We start from the raw sequence: 18,064 nt of genomic DNA on the forward strand, positions 1-18,064 counted from the left end.
AAAGATGCACAATGCTACTAATCAATGACAAAATGCAAAATATAGAAGTAAATTTTATGGTAAAACATTTGGAGTATCACTAAATAAATACCTAAATAAATTTGATTTTTTAATGAGATAAACTCTTAATACCATTTTATAGATGAAATTAAAGAAACCATTTTATAGTCACAGTCAACAAATTGTTCCCACTTCCTCTCCACCTCATTCCCCCATACTTTGGGAACCTTCTGTAATCATTTTCCCTTAGATAACATTTGTGTTTTTAATCTGAATCACACTAACCACAAAGGAGAAAGATCTTGTCAGTTACATCACTTTATCTTTATTAAAAATTTTTGTTTTCAAATAAACTGGTACATAGAAGTGATATACCTCCAAAACGAAATAATCTGAAATACATGGTGTTGCAATGAGAATGATATTAGATGTTGAAAAAACAGCCCAGCATTGCTAGGTTGTGCATTTGGAACATTTACCTGTGATGATTTGGAAGGTAGAAAACATTCTAAATGAGCTTATGACACCAGACAAAGCATGTGAAAAGATGGTGTTGGTAGTGTGAGTTAGATGCCATGTGTAGGTTTCATAGGATCCACAAGAAGAAGATGGGCTCTGAAAAAAACAAACAAACAACAACAACAACAACAAAAATGCTGATGAAAAGAGTTAAAAGTAAACATAAAACATTCAGACATTCCAGAATTTGCAAGATTGGAAAATGCAGCTATCATCCCCTACTATTAAAAGATAAAATTTAGAGAGAGATCCAAGATGGCTGATCACTAGCAGCTCGGGCCCGTAGCTCCCAGTGAAAGCACAAGGAACGAGAGGACGCCACACTTTCAGACGAATATTTGTAGCTCACGGACCAGGAGATTCCCAGCGGAGGAGCCCCACGGGTCGCCAGTGCGACTCTTGTGGCCGGCGTGGCGGTTTTGCTGGTGCCTTAGCGTGCCAGTTTTTGGTGCAGAGTCCGGATATTCCCGGGCAGAAAAGCACCATCAATCTTAACACCGCTGTTTTGGCCGGCGCAGTGGATTGCTCAGTTTTCGGCGCTGGGAATCAAAAAGTTGCACGTCCGCTCAGAGACCTAGTTAGAAAGTCGGTAATTACAAAGACGACAGATGGATAAATATATAATCAAGGGAAGAAAGCAGCCTAAAAAGGCAGAGAACACTCAAAATCAGAATGCCTCTCCCTCTACAGGGGATCGCAATTCCTCATCAGTAATGGAACAAGGCTTAATGGAGAACGAGTGTGTTCCAGTAACAGAAGCAGGTTTCAAAATGTGGGTGATGAGAAACTTCTGTGAATTAAAAGAACTTGTTCTAACGCAATGCAAAGAAACTAAGAACCTTAAGAAAAGGTTTGACGAAATGCTAACGAGAATGGACAATTTAGAGAGGAATATAAGTGAATTGATGGAGCTGAAAAGCACCACACGAGAACTTCGCGAAGCATGCACAAGCTTAAACAGTCGAATTGATCAAGCAGAAGAAAGGATATCAGAAGTCGAGGACCAGCTCAGTGAAATGAAACGAGAAGACAAGATTGGAGAAAAAAGGATAAAAAGGAATGAGCAAAGTCTCCAGGAAATATGGGACTATGTGAAAAGACCTAATCTACGTTTGATAGGTGTACCTGAATGTGAGGAAGAGAATGAATCCAAGTTGGAAAATACTCTTCAGGATATCATTCAGGAAAACTTTCCCAACCTAGCAAGGCAAGGTAATATTCAACTCCAGGTAATACAGAGAACACCACAAAGATATTCTTCAAGAAGACCAACCCCAAGGCACATAATTGCCAGATTTATTAGGGTTGAAATGAAGGAGAAAATACTAAGGGCAGCCAGAGAGAAAGGTCAGGTTACCCATAAAGGGAAATCTATCAGACTTACAGCGGATCTCTCAGCAGAAACCCTACAAGCCAGAAAAGAGTGGGGACCAATATTTAACATCCTTAAAGAAAAGAACTTTCAACCCAGAATTTCCTATCCAGCCAAACTAAGCTTTATGAGCGAAGGAAAAATTAAATCCTTTGCGAACAAACAAGCACTTAGAGAGTTCACCACCACCAGGCCTGCTTTACAAGAGCTTCTGAAAGAAGCACTATACATATAAAGGAACAACCAATATCAGCCTTTCCAAAAATATATCAAAAAGCAAAGAACATTAATACAGCGAAAAATTTACATCAACTAATGGGCAAAACAGCCAGCTAGCATCAAACGCCAGTATTAAAGTTATATATATTTTAATTGAATAAAAAGCCAAAACCCATCGGTATGCTGCATCCAGACCCATCTTACATGCAGCGATACACAAAGACTCAAAGAGAAGGAGGAAGATTTACCAACCAGAGAGTAAAAATAAACAAATAAACAAAAAGCAGGAGATGCAATTCTCGCCTCTGATAAAGTAGACTTTAAAGCAACAAAGATCAAAAGAGGCAAAGAAGGACATTGCATAATGGTAAAAGGATCAATGTAACAAGAATAGCTAAAGATTCTATAGATCAACGAGATAGAAAATTAACAAGGATATTCAAGATTTGAACTCAGACCCGGAACAAGTAAACTTAATAAACATTTATAGAACTCTCCACTTCAAATACACAAAACATACATTACCACCTCACACCTATTCCAAAGGTGACTATATAATTGGAAGTAAATCACTCCTCAGTAATCGCATAGCATTTCATAGGTTTAAGTGAAATATTGGTTGGCTGTTTGTTTGTTATCTTCTTCCCTTATTCCTTCCTGACTACACCATTAAGTATAATTATCAGTATAAAAGAGGTGTTCAATACCCATTATTAAATTGCATTCCAGCCTGGGCAAGAAAGCAATACTCCCATTCTCTCTCCCTCTTTCTTTTCCTTTTTCCTCCTCCCCATTCTCTCTCTTTCTTTCTCTTCCTTTTTCCTCCTCCCCATTCTCTCTCTTTCTTTCTCTTCCTTTTTCCTCCTCCCCATTATCTCTCTTTCTTTCTCTTCCTTTTTCCTCCTCCCCATTCTCTAAAAAAAAAAAAAAAAAAAAAAAAAAAAAAAAAAAAAGATAAAATTTAGAAGTAAATTGTGTAGTAAATAGACAATATAAACTATTTCTAAATGATAGATGTAACATAATTTTTCAATGTCTTAAGATGATGTAGAAAATATTACTCTTTGATAAAATTACCCTGTAAAAATTCTAAAAGCATAGATACGTTAGAAAAATGTTTAGAAACTCACTGTATACATACATGTAGAGAGAAGGCACAGCTCAAAAATAATTGTTGATACAATTATCAGCACAAAAAGATGACTTGACTAAAATACATAAAAGTCAGATATATATCAGCATTGCACTACCAAAAGTGTTACTAAATTTAGAAAAATACTGTGATTCTTCAAGACTTGAAATATGGACACCCGTCTACCATGAACATGAAGCAAAATGAGAAATCTGAGAAATCTTTCTCTCTTCCAGTGAAATTTTCAGATGAGGCCCCCAAAGTGAATGATAGAAGATGCACCACCAAGATGGCAGCACAAGAGTCATGGAAGAAAGAAGATTGGGGAGCTTCTCTCAGGGAGCAGAATATGTCCTCATCAAAGACCATTTTTAATCTTCAAAGTAGGAAATTTTCAATGTCAACAAGTGCCTTAGTAGAATTTTAAAATCACTATGGATGAGTGAATGTTGTGCATTCTTACTTCACCTATTTTCAGAAAGAAGAATTATTTGCAGTCTTTGATTCTTACAGTGCTATACTTGCTGGGAAGTAAGTGTGTTTAGCATGTAAATGTGAATATGTGTGCATAACGGGGGAGATTTTGTAGATTCTATTAGTGTTTTAAATTACTTATAGACAATTTCTATTAAGTGTAATCATAACTTATTGCTACATGTAACCAAATATTTTTTGAAACTTTCTTTGTCTAATGAAATGGAAGTAGAAGTGAATTATGACACATCAGAAGTTAACTATTAAACTATTTCTTCAGTCCAATAATGTTTTATTTTTTAGTGTTCCATGAGAGCAGAATATCCTCAATAGTATCTGCTTCTTCACTTTGAGCCCTAAAATTATGTAAAATGTGAAACAGAGCCTCAACCAGCCCAGAATCAATATTAAACAGTATTGAGAAATAAATTTAGGTTTTGTTTTTTCCATAAAGTCATTTAAAGAAGGTTGAATCCTAGAGGAACTTTAGAAAAATTATTGCTCAACAAGTTGAGTCCTCTGTCTAAAGTATACAAAATATGCAGTCATAAAGTAACTATTTTATCAGATAAATTTTACAAAATATCACTTTCATTTGTCTAAGGATTTCATCAGAAAAGCATCTTTCTGTGTTTGTGATGAAAAAAACTATTCTGAAATTCATACGGAATTCATGTAGAGCCAGAAAGACCCTAAATAGCTAAGGCAATCCTAAGCAAAAAAGTAAAGTCAGAAGCATCACATTACCTGACTTCAAGCTATACAATAAGGCTAGTGTAACCAAAACAGTATGATACTGGTGCAAAAATAGATACATAGAACAATGGAACAGAATAGAGAGTCCCAAAATGAAACCACACACCTACAACCAATTGATCTTTGACAAAGGTGACAGAAATAAATAATAGAGAAAGAATACCCTATTCAATAATCTGTGCTGGCGAAACTAGGTTGCCCCATGCAGATGAATGAAACTGGACCTCTACATTGTACCACACACAAAAATTAACTCAAGATGGATTAAAGACTTAAATGTATAGACCTCGCACTATAACAATCTTGGAAGACGACCTAGGAAATACCCCTCTCAACAGTGGTGTCGACAAGTAACTTAGGACTAAGTCCTCTTAAGAAAAAACAACAACAAGAAAAAATTGACAACTGAGACCTAATTAAACTAAATATCTTCTGCATTGCAAAAGAAACTATCAAGAGAGTAAACAACCTGCAGAATGGGAGAAAACTTGCAAACTATGCATCCAATAAGGACTAACATCTAATATCTGGAGGAAACTTAAACAAATCAACAATCAAATAACAAATAACCCCATTTAAAATGGGCAAAGGACATGATCAGACACTTCTCAAAAGAAGACATAAAAGCAGCCAACAAAATTTTGAAAAAATAACCAGATAAATGCAAGTCAAAACCACAATAAGTTACTATTTCACACCAGTCAGATTGGCTACTAGTAAAAAGTAAAAACCTAACAGATGTTAGCAAGGTTGCAGAGAAAATGGAACACTTATACAGTGTTGGTGGGAGTGCAAATTAGTTCAGCACCTGGGTGAAGCACTCTGGAGATTTATCAAATTGCTAAAAATACAATTACCATTTGACTCAGCAATCCCATTACTGGGTACATATTCAAAGGAAAGTAAATCATTCCACAAAAAAGACAATGTCACTTACATGTTTATTGCAGCACTATCCACAACAGTAAAGACATGGAATTAACACAGATGCCAATCAATGATGGCTTGGATAAAGAAAAGGTGGTATGTTTACACTGTGGAATACTATGCAGTCATATAAAGGATGTAATCACATCCTTTTCAGCAACATGAATGCAGTCAGAGGCCATTATCTGAGGTGAAATAATGCAGCAACAGAAAACCAAACACTGCATGTTCTTATTTATAAATGGAGCTAAACAATGGCGATACACACAGACACAAAGATGGGAGCAATAAACTCTTGGAATCCCAAAAGAGGGGAGGCACGGGACAAGGGTTGAAAACCTATCTATTGGGCAGTATGTTCACTTCTTGAACAATGGGATCATTAGAAGCCCAAACTTCAGCATCACACACATACCCATGTTATAACCCTGCACATGTACCATATTAATTTAAAATGAAACATTTTAAAAAAGAAGTAGAAAAATAATTCTGAATGGTAAGCCCAGATTGCTAATAATGACTCCTAGTATGTCCCCTCTCTTGAGTAATGCACCTGCAACTTCTTAACACTTGGCCCTTTTGGTTTTGGCTTGTACTTACTTTTTTTTTTTTTTTTTTTTTTTTCAACACAAATAACATGCAACAGTCAAGGAAATTACTGCCAGAGAAAAAAATGCATTCTGCTCACTATCTGAATAAACAGTGAATACAACCAGAGAAAGTAAAGTTCTATGAATTGGAACTTATTTTTAGTACAGAACTGGCACACTGAACAAGACTATCACTTAAATTTATTTTCATTATGTAGAAAAATGTGTTTTCTTCTTTTATGTTTTCAATAAGATTTTTATTTTAGTCAGAACCGGGAAGATCAGAATAATTAAATTCTTTTACTGATAATTAGGTTTATTTTTACAAAGATTTTTCTTTTGAAAATTGCCTTACAGGTATATTCAAAGAATAATCAGATCGATTGTTTCTCAGCTGTCAACATGACAAATCAAAACACTATGATGGGTTTTATTTCTATAAAACCTTGTAAACAATGTGAAATAATTAGGTTTCCTTTATTGTTCTCTGAGAATCAAGAAATGCAGAGAAAATATTTACAGCATATTTCTTAAACCAGGGCCTCTTAAGAAACATCAGACATTTTACAAAACAACAATAAGTTAAGATCCATATACAATTGATGTACAACTTTCTCAGGCTTCTTTAAAATCCGTAGCATAGACACAGACACACGGATACATACCTACTCACATGTGCATCCATGTGTGCACACACATACACACAAAGTTAGAACTAAGAAGATGCCCTCTTATATGTAATACAAACCTTGTATTAAATGGGGCAGGAAAATAAGTATTATACTTCACAGAGGTTGACCACAACTAATTTGGAAAAGTTTGTATTTAACAGATGTGTAGAACACATTTAGAAAATTATAGAGGGAGAAGGGCTCAATCTTTCATACTGCTCTTATGACAAAGCCACATTGTAAACTCTGTTTGGAGATTCCATCTTTTTTCTTTCCTCTTTCTTTTTTTTTTTTTTTTTTTTTTGAGACTGAGTTTTGCTCTTGTTGTCCAGGCTGGAGTGCAATGGCGCAATCTTGGCTCACTTCAACCTCTGATTCCCGGGTCAAGCGAGTCTCCTGTCTCAGCCTCCCAATTAGCTGGGATCATAGGCATGCGCTACCATGCCCAGCTAATTTTGTATTTTTAGTAGAGATGGGTTTCTTTTTTCTTTTCTTTTTCTTTCTTTCTTTTTTTTTTAGGTGGAGTTTTGTTCTTGTTACCCAGGCTGGAGTGCAATGGAGAAGCAAACCCCATCTATATGCCACCTTTAAGAAACACTTAAAATATTTGTTTAAAAGTAAGAGAATTGAAAAAATATATCAATAAAACACTATTTTTATTTTATTTTATTATTATTGTTCAGACAGAGTTGTGCTCTCTTTGCCCAGGCTGGAGTACAATGGTAAAGTCTTGGCTCACTGCATCTTTTGCCTCCCAGTTTGAAGGGATTCTCCTGCATCAGCCCCCTGAGTAGCTGGGATGACAGGCATGCACCACCACCACGTCCAGCTAATTTTTTCTATCTTTTGTAGAGACGGGGTTTCTCCATGTTAACCAGGCTGATCTCGTACTCCCAACCTCAGGTGATCTGCCCACCTTGGCTTCCCAAAGTGCTGGGATTACAGGCGTGAGCCACCATGCCCAGCTAATCTTCTTTATTTGGTAAAATTATTTTCCAATTTGTTTGTCAAAGACATTTTTATAAAAGAACTATTTTCTTGCCTTTTAAAAATACAATATTGATAGGTGCAACAAATCACCACTGTGCATATATACCTAAGTAACAAACTTGCACATTCTGCACACGTATCCCGGAACTTAAAGTAAAATAAAAAAATAATAATAATAATCAGGAAAAGAAAGATGGACCAAAAAATACAATATTGTTTACATATTTTCTCACCACATTCTTTTGGATTGACTTTCTTCTTAAAAAGTAAAAAACACAAAAGGAATTCGGAATATACTCTCGTAATAAGGGAATGACAATGTATATATTATTTTATACATACCTATTAATGACCCTTAGAGTTAGACACTATTTCTCAGACTAGCTCTAGACAGAAAATCAGTGATCATATGCATACTTCGTACAGATTTTTTAAAAAAACAAAACTCTAAATGACTTTTATCTAATGTTTCCTTGCATTCAACACTCTAGAGGTAAGATAACCTTACAAAGATATTTAAGATCTGTTTTGTGAATGTGTGTTTTTAAGTATGCTCTCTTTCTACAGAAATTATAATTGCTCAAAGCATTCTAAATTTTCTTTTGGGTTTGCAATTTTCAGAACTCAACTATTTATAAAAGGTAATATATCCAATGTGCTGATGAGATTACGTTGATTCTAAGCCATTGTTTTCACATGTATGCAAGAGGTGTACCTGTAAAGAAAGTATGAACCTAGACTAGAATATGCTCAAAAGCAGAAACACTAGAGTAGCATTTTTAAAATATATAGACAATAGGGAAAAACATAAATTAACCAGGTCTCCCTTAAAACTGGAAAAACAAAACAGTATTTAGTTGTCTTCAATATTAATGACCAGAAGTCTCTATCTAGTCGATATTTATTGAGTTCCATCAAGAAGACTGAGTTTAAACTGCCAAACATTTTCAGATACTTGTTGTTCATAAATAAATAATGATTCATCAAATACAAGTTAGAATCTAAAACTTTTTTTAATGTAAAATTTGTTTTTGTATACTTTAAGTTCTGAGATACACATGTAGAATGGGCAGGTTTGTTACATATTTGTACATGTGCCATGGTGGTTTGCTGCACCCATCAACCCGTCATCTACATTAGGTATTTATCCTAATGCTATCCCTCTCCTTGCCCCCCACCACCCGTCAGACCCCAGTCTGTGATGTTCCCCTCCCTGTGCCCATATGTTCACAGTGTTCAATTCCCACTTATTAGTGAGAACATGCTGTGTTTGGCTTTCTGTTCCTATGTTAGTTTGTTGAGAATGATGGTTTCCAGCTTCATCCATGTCCATGCAAAGGACATAGACTCATTTTTACGTCTACATAGTATTCCATCATGTATTTGTGTCACCTTTTCTTTATCCAGTCTATCATTGATGGGCATTTGGGTTGGTTCCAAGTCTTTGCTATTGTGAATAGTGCTACAATAAGCATACATGTACATGTGTCTTTATAGTAGAATGATTTATAAAGGTGTATACCTAGTAATGGGATTGCTGGGTCAAATGGTATTTCTAGTTCTAGAGCCTTGAGGAATTGCCACACTGTCTTCCACAATGGTTGAACTAATATACACTCCCACCAATAGTGTAAAAGTGTTCCTATTTCTCCACATCCTCTCTAGCATCTGTTGTTTCCTAACTTTAATGATTTCCATTCTAACTGGCAGGAGATAGTATCTCATTATAGTTTTGATTTGCATTTCTCTAATGACCAGTGATGATGAGCATTTTCTATATACATATTTGCTGGCCACATAAATATCTTATTTTGAAAAGTGCTGTTTATACCCTTCACCTACTTTTTGATGGGGTTGTATTTTTCTTGTAAATTTGTAGACTCTGGATATTAACTGTTTGTCAAATGGATAGATTGCAAAAATTTTCTCCCATTTGGTAGTTGCCTATTCACTCTGATGATAGTTTCTTTTGCTGTGCAGAAACTCTTTAGTTGAATTATATCCCAATTGTCAATTTTGGTTTTTGCAGCAATTGCTTTTGGTGTTTCAGTTATGAAGTGTTTGCCCATGCCTATGTCCTGAATGGTATTGCCTAGGTTTTCTTCTAGAGTTTTTATTGTTTTAGGTCTTATGTTTAAGTTTTTAATCCATCTTGACTAAATTTTGTATAAGATGTAAGGAATAGGTCCAGTTTCAATTTTCTGCTTATGGCTAGCCTTTCCTCATTGCTCGTTTTTGTCAGGTTTGTCAAAGATCAGATGGTTGTGTACGTGTGATATTATTTCTGAGGTTCCTGTCCCATTCCATTGGTCTATATGTATCTGTTTTGGTACTAGTATCATGCTGTTTTGGTTACTGTAGTCTTGTTGTATAGTTTTAAGTCAGGTAACTTTTAAATAAATCAAAGTGGCACCAAGATTCAATGGGGTCCTCAAAGGACTATTAAATATAAATTTATCTGTAACTTTTTTTTAATAATATAGGAAACTGAGAGGCAGAGACATTGAACGATGTTATATAAAATATATTTTTAGTGTAAAATATATGGCCCAAAAGAAGATTTTGGTATTTCCTGTCCTGGACTTACTCCAAAAAATTTAATTAACCAAGAAGCGATTCCATAAGCTAAATAAGAATATTTTCATAATGTGTTTTTAGAAATTAATTAAAACATTTTGATATATACTATTATGCATATATAAATAACTTATTGGAAGCTATACATACAACCAGGTTAGAAACAATTTATCATTATATCACTATTTTTAGATTGGAAAGTAAACAAATGCTATTATGAATGCTCTGTAGCTTATGACTTTCTTTGTATGTCAAAGAATGTAGAATTACTTAAAAGTTTTAGAGTTATTTTTTACAAAATGTTTTACAGAAAAAAATGTTAAATGTATTTACTATATTTTTATTCATAATCTTAACTGACATAAATGTTATAAAAGGTTTTTTAATTTCCAGATTTTTTGTAACTATGTAATTTGTTTTCACACCTATAAATGAAGCTAATTTTCATAAATTAATTACTTATTTTTTTATTTCTTTTGAGACAGTCTTGCTCTTTCATCGAGGTTGGAGTGCTGTGGTGCTATCTCAGCTTGCTGTAACCTTCACCTCTCTGGATCAAGTGATTCTGGTGCCTCAGTCACCCTATATCTGGGACTACAGGGAATCAACACCATACCCCACTAATTTTTGAGTCTTTAGTAGAGATGGGGTTCTACCTTGTTGGCCAGGCTGGTCTCGAACTCCTGACTTCAAGCAATCTGCCTGCCTCAGCCTCCCAAAGTCCTAGGATTACAAATGTGAGTCATGACACTCAGCTGCTAAATGTTATTTTACTGATTAAAAATTTTATTAATAGCCAAATGAAATATTGAACAATATAATTTTCTTAAACCTAAAATTCTATTTTTCTTTGTAGGACAAAAATATATTTTATTTAAAATTTCAACTCTTTTTTTAGCTTTTTGTTTCAGATCATAGTGGAAGTTGTTAAAATTAATTTCATATAAACATTTTAATAACAAAAGATTAAACTGTTTATATAAAATAAATATCAATTCAAGATAGTTTTGGTTTTAATTAAAAAATTGAAATAACTCTTTGATGAAATTTTCAAGTTGAGTTCAATACTTTTAATGTTTCTTTGCAATATCTCCTTTAAAAGAGTCAAAAATCCTGGAAACCATCATTCTCAGTAAACTGACACAAGAACAGAAAATCAAACACCACATGTTCTCACTCATAGGTGGATGTTGAACAATGAGAACACATGGACACAGGGAGGGGAGCATCACACACTGGGGTCTGTCGGGGAGAAATAGAGGAGGGACAGCAGGGAGTGGGGAGTTGGGGAGAGATAGCATGGGGGAAATGCCAAATATAGGTGATGGGGAGGAAGGCAGCAAATCACACTGCCATGTGTGTACCTATGCAACAATCTTGCATGTTCTTCACATGTACCCCAAAACCTAAAATGCAATATAAAATTTTTTTTTTTAAAAAAGAGTCAAAATTTTACAGGAAATAATTCAATTACCCTACAAACTAGAAATTTCTATTCTTATGTTTCTGATTAATTTTTGATTAGGGCATATTTCAAATGAGATAGAAACAAAGACTTCAGAAATTCATAATACATGATCTCTTTCTATTCCTTAATCAGCTAAGTAGTGCTCTGTGTTTATTCGGTGGATTTCTGCACATCTCAACTTTTCAAGAGTAAAGATTCTTACTTCCTAGAATTGAGAGACCAAGTCTACCTTCATTGCAAAGAATAGAGAAGTCAGAAGAAGAGAAAATTATTCATGGCTAAGGTTAGGGTTAGAGTTTGGGATTTTGATAAAGAAGAGCTGCAAAGAAACTGGTACTTTAAACAGAGTTAATTTTAAATAATACTCCACTTTATAAATTATATATTTTTAATGTTCTCAGAGAAATATGATTTGAAATGATTTTATTACCTCTTTAAAACTATGTTCAATGCATTTAATACCACTCTGAGACCGTATGAATTTTAAGATTTACAAGTATCATCTAATGCACTTTTTCATGGCATTTGATGTATTCAGTATAATTAAATTGAAGATAAGTATTTGTAGATTATGAATATAAAAATATTTTCATCATACTTTTCTTTGTCTATTTTTACTTTTGTGCAATTAGTTGATTAGACAGTAGGTCTTCTTTGAATGCCCTATTGTATACTAAATAGATGAAAGAAACAGGCCTTTAAACCCTATGGAGATGTGTGATGTTTTTTTAAAAAAATGAAGGCATGAATTAGACTGCAGAAAAAAAGGAAGGAAACAAGTTTTTATGGGAGCTTTATATATTTTAAAGCATGCAAGTGAGATAAGTACACTTCTGTTTTAAAGGTTGATTCTTTAAATTTGTTTTCAGCCTTTAGTGTTGTAAACAAGTTTCATAAACTTGAGACTTTGTCAGTACTTTTTCTGGCCTTGTAATTGAGAAATCTACCTTTGCTATAGGACTCTAAAATTAAGAGGTTTTTAAAATTTATAAATTATATTTTTGTAACAAGTTATTGACAATCACAAATTCTCATAAAATCATTTTAGAAGAACTGTCGTTTGTCCTTAAAAATCATTTTGTTGGAGGCAATTTTCAAAAAGTGTACTGAGAAAGACAATTTAAGAAAAGAACCTTAGTGGTAGCAGCCATGTTATTGTTCTAGCTACATCAACATGAGGTGAGTGATCTGGGTCATTAAATTGTTAATATTATCTGTACTTTACTTAAGGTTTTTAGTATCAAGTTAAATTTTATAGGTTGAGACAGGGAAATTAATCAACTGACCTGAGTTTCATTTTGCTTCATTATCGGGGACGTCCTAGGAAAGAAATAGGTAGATGATCAGATCAAAGCTCTTTGTAAGCATAATGATAATGGGCTAATGTATAGATGGTATTTGTTAAAAGAAGATTCCTTAAATAAGAAATGCTTTTGATATGATAGTCCTGGTATATAATTACTTCCGTTAAACAAAACTAGACTATATGGAACCCTAGAAAATATTAGGCAACATATGAAACTACTAGAACATGGAGATACTTCATACCCTAAAACTCTTGTGTGCTGTAATCTGCCCACTCACTTGTTTCAGAAACCTATAATTCTTGCCTAAAATGTGAATCTGATGTGGCAAAGAAGATGTTAGCAGCTCTGTTCAGAATGCCTGACATCTCTTCACTTTGTTTGTGTCTCTTTATTTTTTATATTATTGAATTTATTATAAATACTTGATACTGATTAAGTGAGTTTGTTGTAGCAATCTTATTCAGTGTTTAGTTCATTAGGAAAAATCTTGAACCTAAAAATATAAATCATTAACATTATATTTGCTTTCCAAGTATTCTTCAATTTTATTTTACTTTATTTTATTTTAGAGATACGTTGTCATTCTGTCACCCAGGCTAGAGTACAGTGGTGAGATCACAGCTTACTACAGCCTTGATTTTCCAGGCTCAGGTGATTCTCCCACCTCAGCCTCCCAAGTAGCTGGGACTACAGGCCTGTACCACAATGACTCACCAATTGTTTAATTTTTTTGTAGAGACAGGGTTTTGCCATGTTTCTCAGGCTGGCCTGGAACTTCTGATCTCATGAAATCCACTCACTTCAGCTTCCCAAAGTGCTGAGGTTAAGGCGTAGAGTGCAGCACCTGGCCTATTTTTTCCATTTTAAAGTCCCAAAAACATATTTATTAATTTTTCAAAACATAAAATTACCCGTGAAAATATTACTGAATATTTTTAAAAGGTCATGTTGAAAATTCAAAAATTAATGGAAACAAATGTCACAACACCTGTTCTTTATTTTCAGCATCACTATTTTTAGATATTTTTTTTTCCTGAGGCTTATTTTTCTTGACAAGCAGAGACTTAAGAAAATAAAAATAATTATTTCAGAAGATAGAACGAGCATTGGAATTTGTATGTTAAAAACTCAAAGCGTCAACCTTGATAAAAATGATCAATTTCTATTTTCTGATGAAAAATATACTGAGGATTTTTCAATTTGCAAAGAAGCATGAGGTGACCCTGGAAACAAGAGTAATAACTGTGGTCCTAGAGACATAGAAAGTTAGAATGGTAGAAAAAAAAGCCAGTGAAGAAAAAATACATTTGACTCAAATTGAGAAATTAGAAAGTCTGTAATATCTGGAGATTCACCAACTCAACTTAATCATGTAGCAACAGACTATTTGGCCTGGACTACATTAGGACTGGGATCCAGAAGTCCATAAACTGGCAACATAAATGTCAAGGTTTAAGACTATTGCTCAGGATATTTTTAGTATGCCCACAGTATTGTTGCATACAGTAATCTCTAGCACATTATATAATAGAGATATAAAATTGAAAAATTGATCTCAAAGAGTGAGTGTCCCACAGAAATGGACAAGCCAGATAGATAATATTTGGGCAGTCATAAAGGTAGTGTTTTCAGTGTCTTTTCATGGTTAATATAGAACCCAGTTATCAGTCTTAGGGTAATTACAAGACCCTCTAGGTATCAGAAAACATCCTTGTATTTCCATAATACATTAAGAAAAAAATGAGAATTAAATAAGCTATTGAAATGGGAATTGGCTATGAAGTAGAAGTTTTAGAAAAACACACACACACAAAAGATATGACTTTAGCAGAACCACAGGACAGTTTATGCTCAATGCTGTGTTGACTGGGAGTACTGAAATTTGAACACAGGACACCCAGAACAATACAAAATGTTTGCACTCAGTTCTACATGCCAGCAAGTCAGCAATTATTTAAAGGTAAATTATATGCATCCTCCAAGATGTATCTTCTATATTTTAAATAATCTCTATCTTTTCAAATTGTGTTATAGGCTGTGATGTCATTCTGTTACAACATGCTATTTCCTTTATTGACTGTTTTTGGAGGTAAGTCAATTTTCTATAAAATTATGGCACCTACAAAAGTGAAACCAGCACTTTAGACATGGCTGCCAAATGAATTTAGTAGCAGAAATGTTCTATTTCTCAACAGAATAATGCCAAATCTACTCCCCTAAATAACAGTTCTGTGTTTTGACTTCAAAGTATGCCTATCTCTTTAACTTTGATGAGAATGTTAATGATTTTTCTAATAAGTATGCTTTCAATCATAAGGCCTGATTCAACCTGTTTGCCCTTCACTGACTTCAGGTTTTAAACTTTTAAAATTCTGCCCAGTATTAGATCAATTAAATGCTATGATGGACTAATAAGTGGCATTTACCAAAACTCATCATATTTAATTATAATACTATAGAAAAATTACTTAGCCATTAGCATCTTATTCAGTGAAGTCTCAGATTATCTTTATCAGAATTTCTAATACATGCATACAACAGGGTATCTAGACAACATACACAGTTGTTGTCCTACAGAAGATCATTGGAAGAAACCACTATGGATGAGTCAGTGAAAAAGGCACTATCCAGTTTCTGAACAGTGGATTTAATACGTTAAAATCTGGATTTACATCTTGCCTTCATTAGAGGACACAGAGGAACTTGCAACTTCCCTTTTCAACTTGTCCCAGTGGTTCTTATCAGAGCCCTCAGCTGCCACTTGAAAGCTACAACTATTTCTCAATTGTAGATTTATATCCTTTGCTAAAATCGTGGTACCTGTTCATTTAAATTAGCCTTTCAACCCACTGTTGCAAAATATGCGCTTCTCTTTTACTCTGATATATGCATATTCCTCTAATTTTTAAATCAAAATTTTAATCCCATATTTTTATAAATGAAATGTAGTGTTAATGGATGGGAAACTTTAGTCCCAAATTATGGGCTAGATTAAAAGTGACATCTCTTTTAGTCATTTATTTGGTTATAAGATATGAAATCTTGCAGAGTTTTAAACTGATTAGGTACATTTACATTGAGTTGCATTGTGTACTGTTACAGTTCTGATACTATTCTTAGTATAACCGAAACAATTACTGTGCCTGTTAATGATAGTTATATTGATTGCACAGAGCTTTTGAAGTCATAAGCCTAGAATTTTACTACTGGATATACATTTGTGACCTCACTTATGTCAGTTTCTTAAAATGGAAAATGATAGCGATACTTGTTTTCGTAGAGTTGAAACGTTAATGGACAATATACTTGTAAAACAGAAGTATATTACTAAAATCAAGCATTATTTTACATTTTTCTATGGACTACTTTATAACATCCTTGCCACCCAATAGCTTATAAAAAAGAGACTGCTTTATAAAATTTTTTCTTTTGTAAGATAAAGTTTTCTAGTCTGTTTTTTGAAAGATGAGAGATTTAAGAAAGTAAATTGTCTTAAAAAGGTGCAATGATAAAAAAATTTATTTTCAAGGATGTTTCATTATGCATATTTTCAGTGAAATATAGAGAATAGTTCATTTCTTATTAAGTTTATAACTTCAATGTGACTTATAAAGCTGGGAGCATACTAGAAAAAGAATTGTTCTTTCAGCAGTTAAAGTTCTATGAACTATCATTCAACAAAGTAGTACATAATTTTGAATATTATAGATTAATATTGAATATTTATGACATTATAGGCTTATAGCTTTAAAAATAGATGTTCAAAATTATAAGTATAAATATTAAAATAAAAGTAAAGAATGCTTTAAAATAGACTAGTAGATTTTTTTATATTTTTATATCTTTTGTATTTGTAGTACTTCTGAATTCTCAGTAAAATTGTCACCTTAATAAATTTTATAGGTTTATCATTTAGGAACATTTTTGTCTCTCACCTTTTGATTTCACAGCACACAGGAGAGTAGGTTGTTAAGGTTTTATTGTCATTTTGGGGCAGTGCAGAATCTAAATCCAGATAAACCAAAAATTAAAGTAACATAATGCATAAATTGCAAATATGTATCTTGAATTGTTTGAATTTAAAGTTGGGGAAATTTAAATTAAGTCTAATGATCAGATTAGACTGTGAGAAAATTCTGAAAAATAAGTGCCAAAAACTAGGATGATGTTGATAATAAAAGTATCTCGGAGAAATTGCTATAGGTCAATAAGAGTATCTATATATCTATCTATGCATAATGCTGATGAGGGGGGAACTATTATTGTTTTCATTTGATAAGGGTATTAATCCATTCTCATGCTGCTATAAAGACCTGTCTGAGAATGGATAATTTATAAAGGAAAGAGGTTTAATTAACTCACAATTCTGCAGAGCTGGGGAGTCCTCAGGAAACTTACAATCGTAGGAGAAGGAATCATGTCCTTCTTCACATGGCAGCAGGAAGGGGAAAAATGGAGTACCCAGCAAAAAGGGAAGCTCCTTGTAAAACTATCGGATTTTGTGAGAACTAACTCACTATCATGATAACAGGATAGGGGAAACCCTTCCTATGATTCAATCATCTCCACTTGGTCCCTCCTACAACACATGGGAATTATGGGAACTACAATTCAAGATGAGATTTGGGTGGGAACACAGCCAAACCATATCAATGAGAAAATTGTTGCTTAGAAGATTTAAGTAATTTGCTGAGGAACTAGGATTCAAGTTAGTACTGGCTTAATATAGTGCCAGAGAACAATTATTAAAGCCAGTGATAAAAGTGGCTTCATTTTAACATCAATTTTCAATGTCAACAGTTTCAATTAAATGATTTATTTAAATGCATCCTACAAAATACTATACTCTTGGCTGGGCACAGTGGCTCATGCCTATAATCCCTGCACTTTGGGAGGCCAAGGCAGGTAAATCATGAGGTCAGGATCTCGAGATCAGCCTGATTAACATGGTGAAAACCATCTCTACTAAAAATACAAAAATTAACCGGGTACAGTGGTGCATGCCTGTAGTCTCAGCTAATCAGGAGGCTGAGTCAGAAGAATTGCTTGAACCTGTTAGGCA

This window comes from Aotus nancymaae, unplaced genomic scaffold, assembly GCF_030222135.1.
Source record: "Aotus nancymaae isolate 86718 unplaced genomic scaffold, 86718_ANA_hifiasm-v0.15.2.pri h1tg000022l_1, whole genome shotgun sequence".
Taxonomy (NCBI): Eukaryota; Metazoa; Chordata; class Mammalia; order Primates; family Aotidae; genus Aotus; species Aotus nancymaae.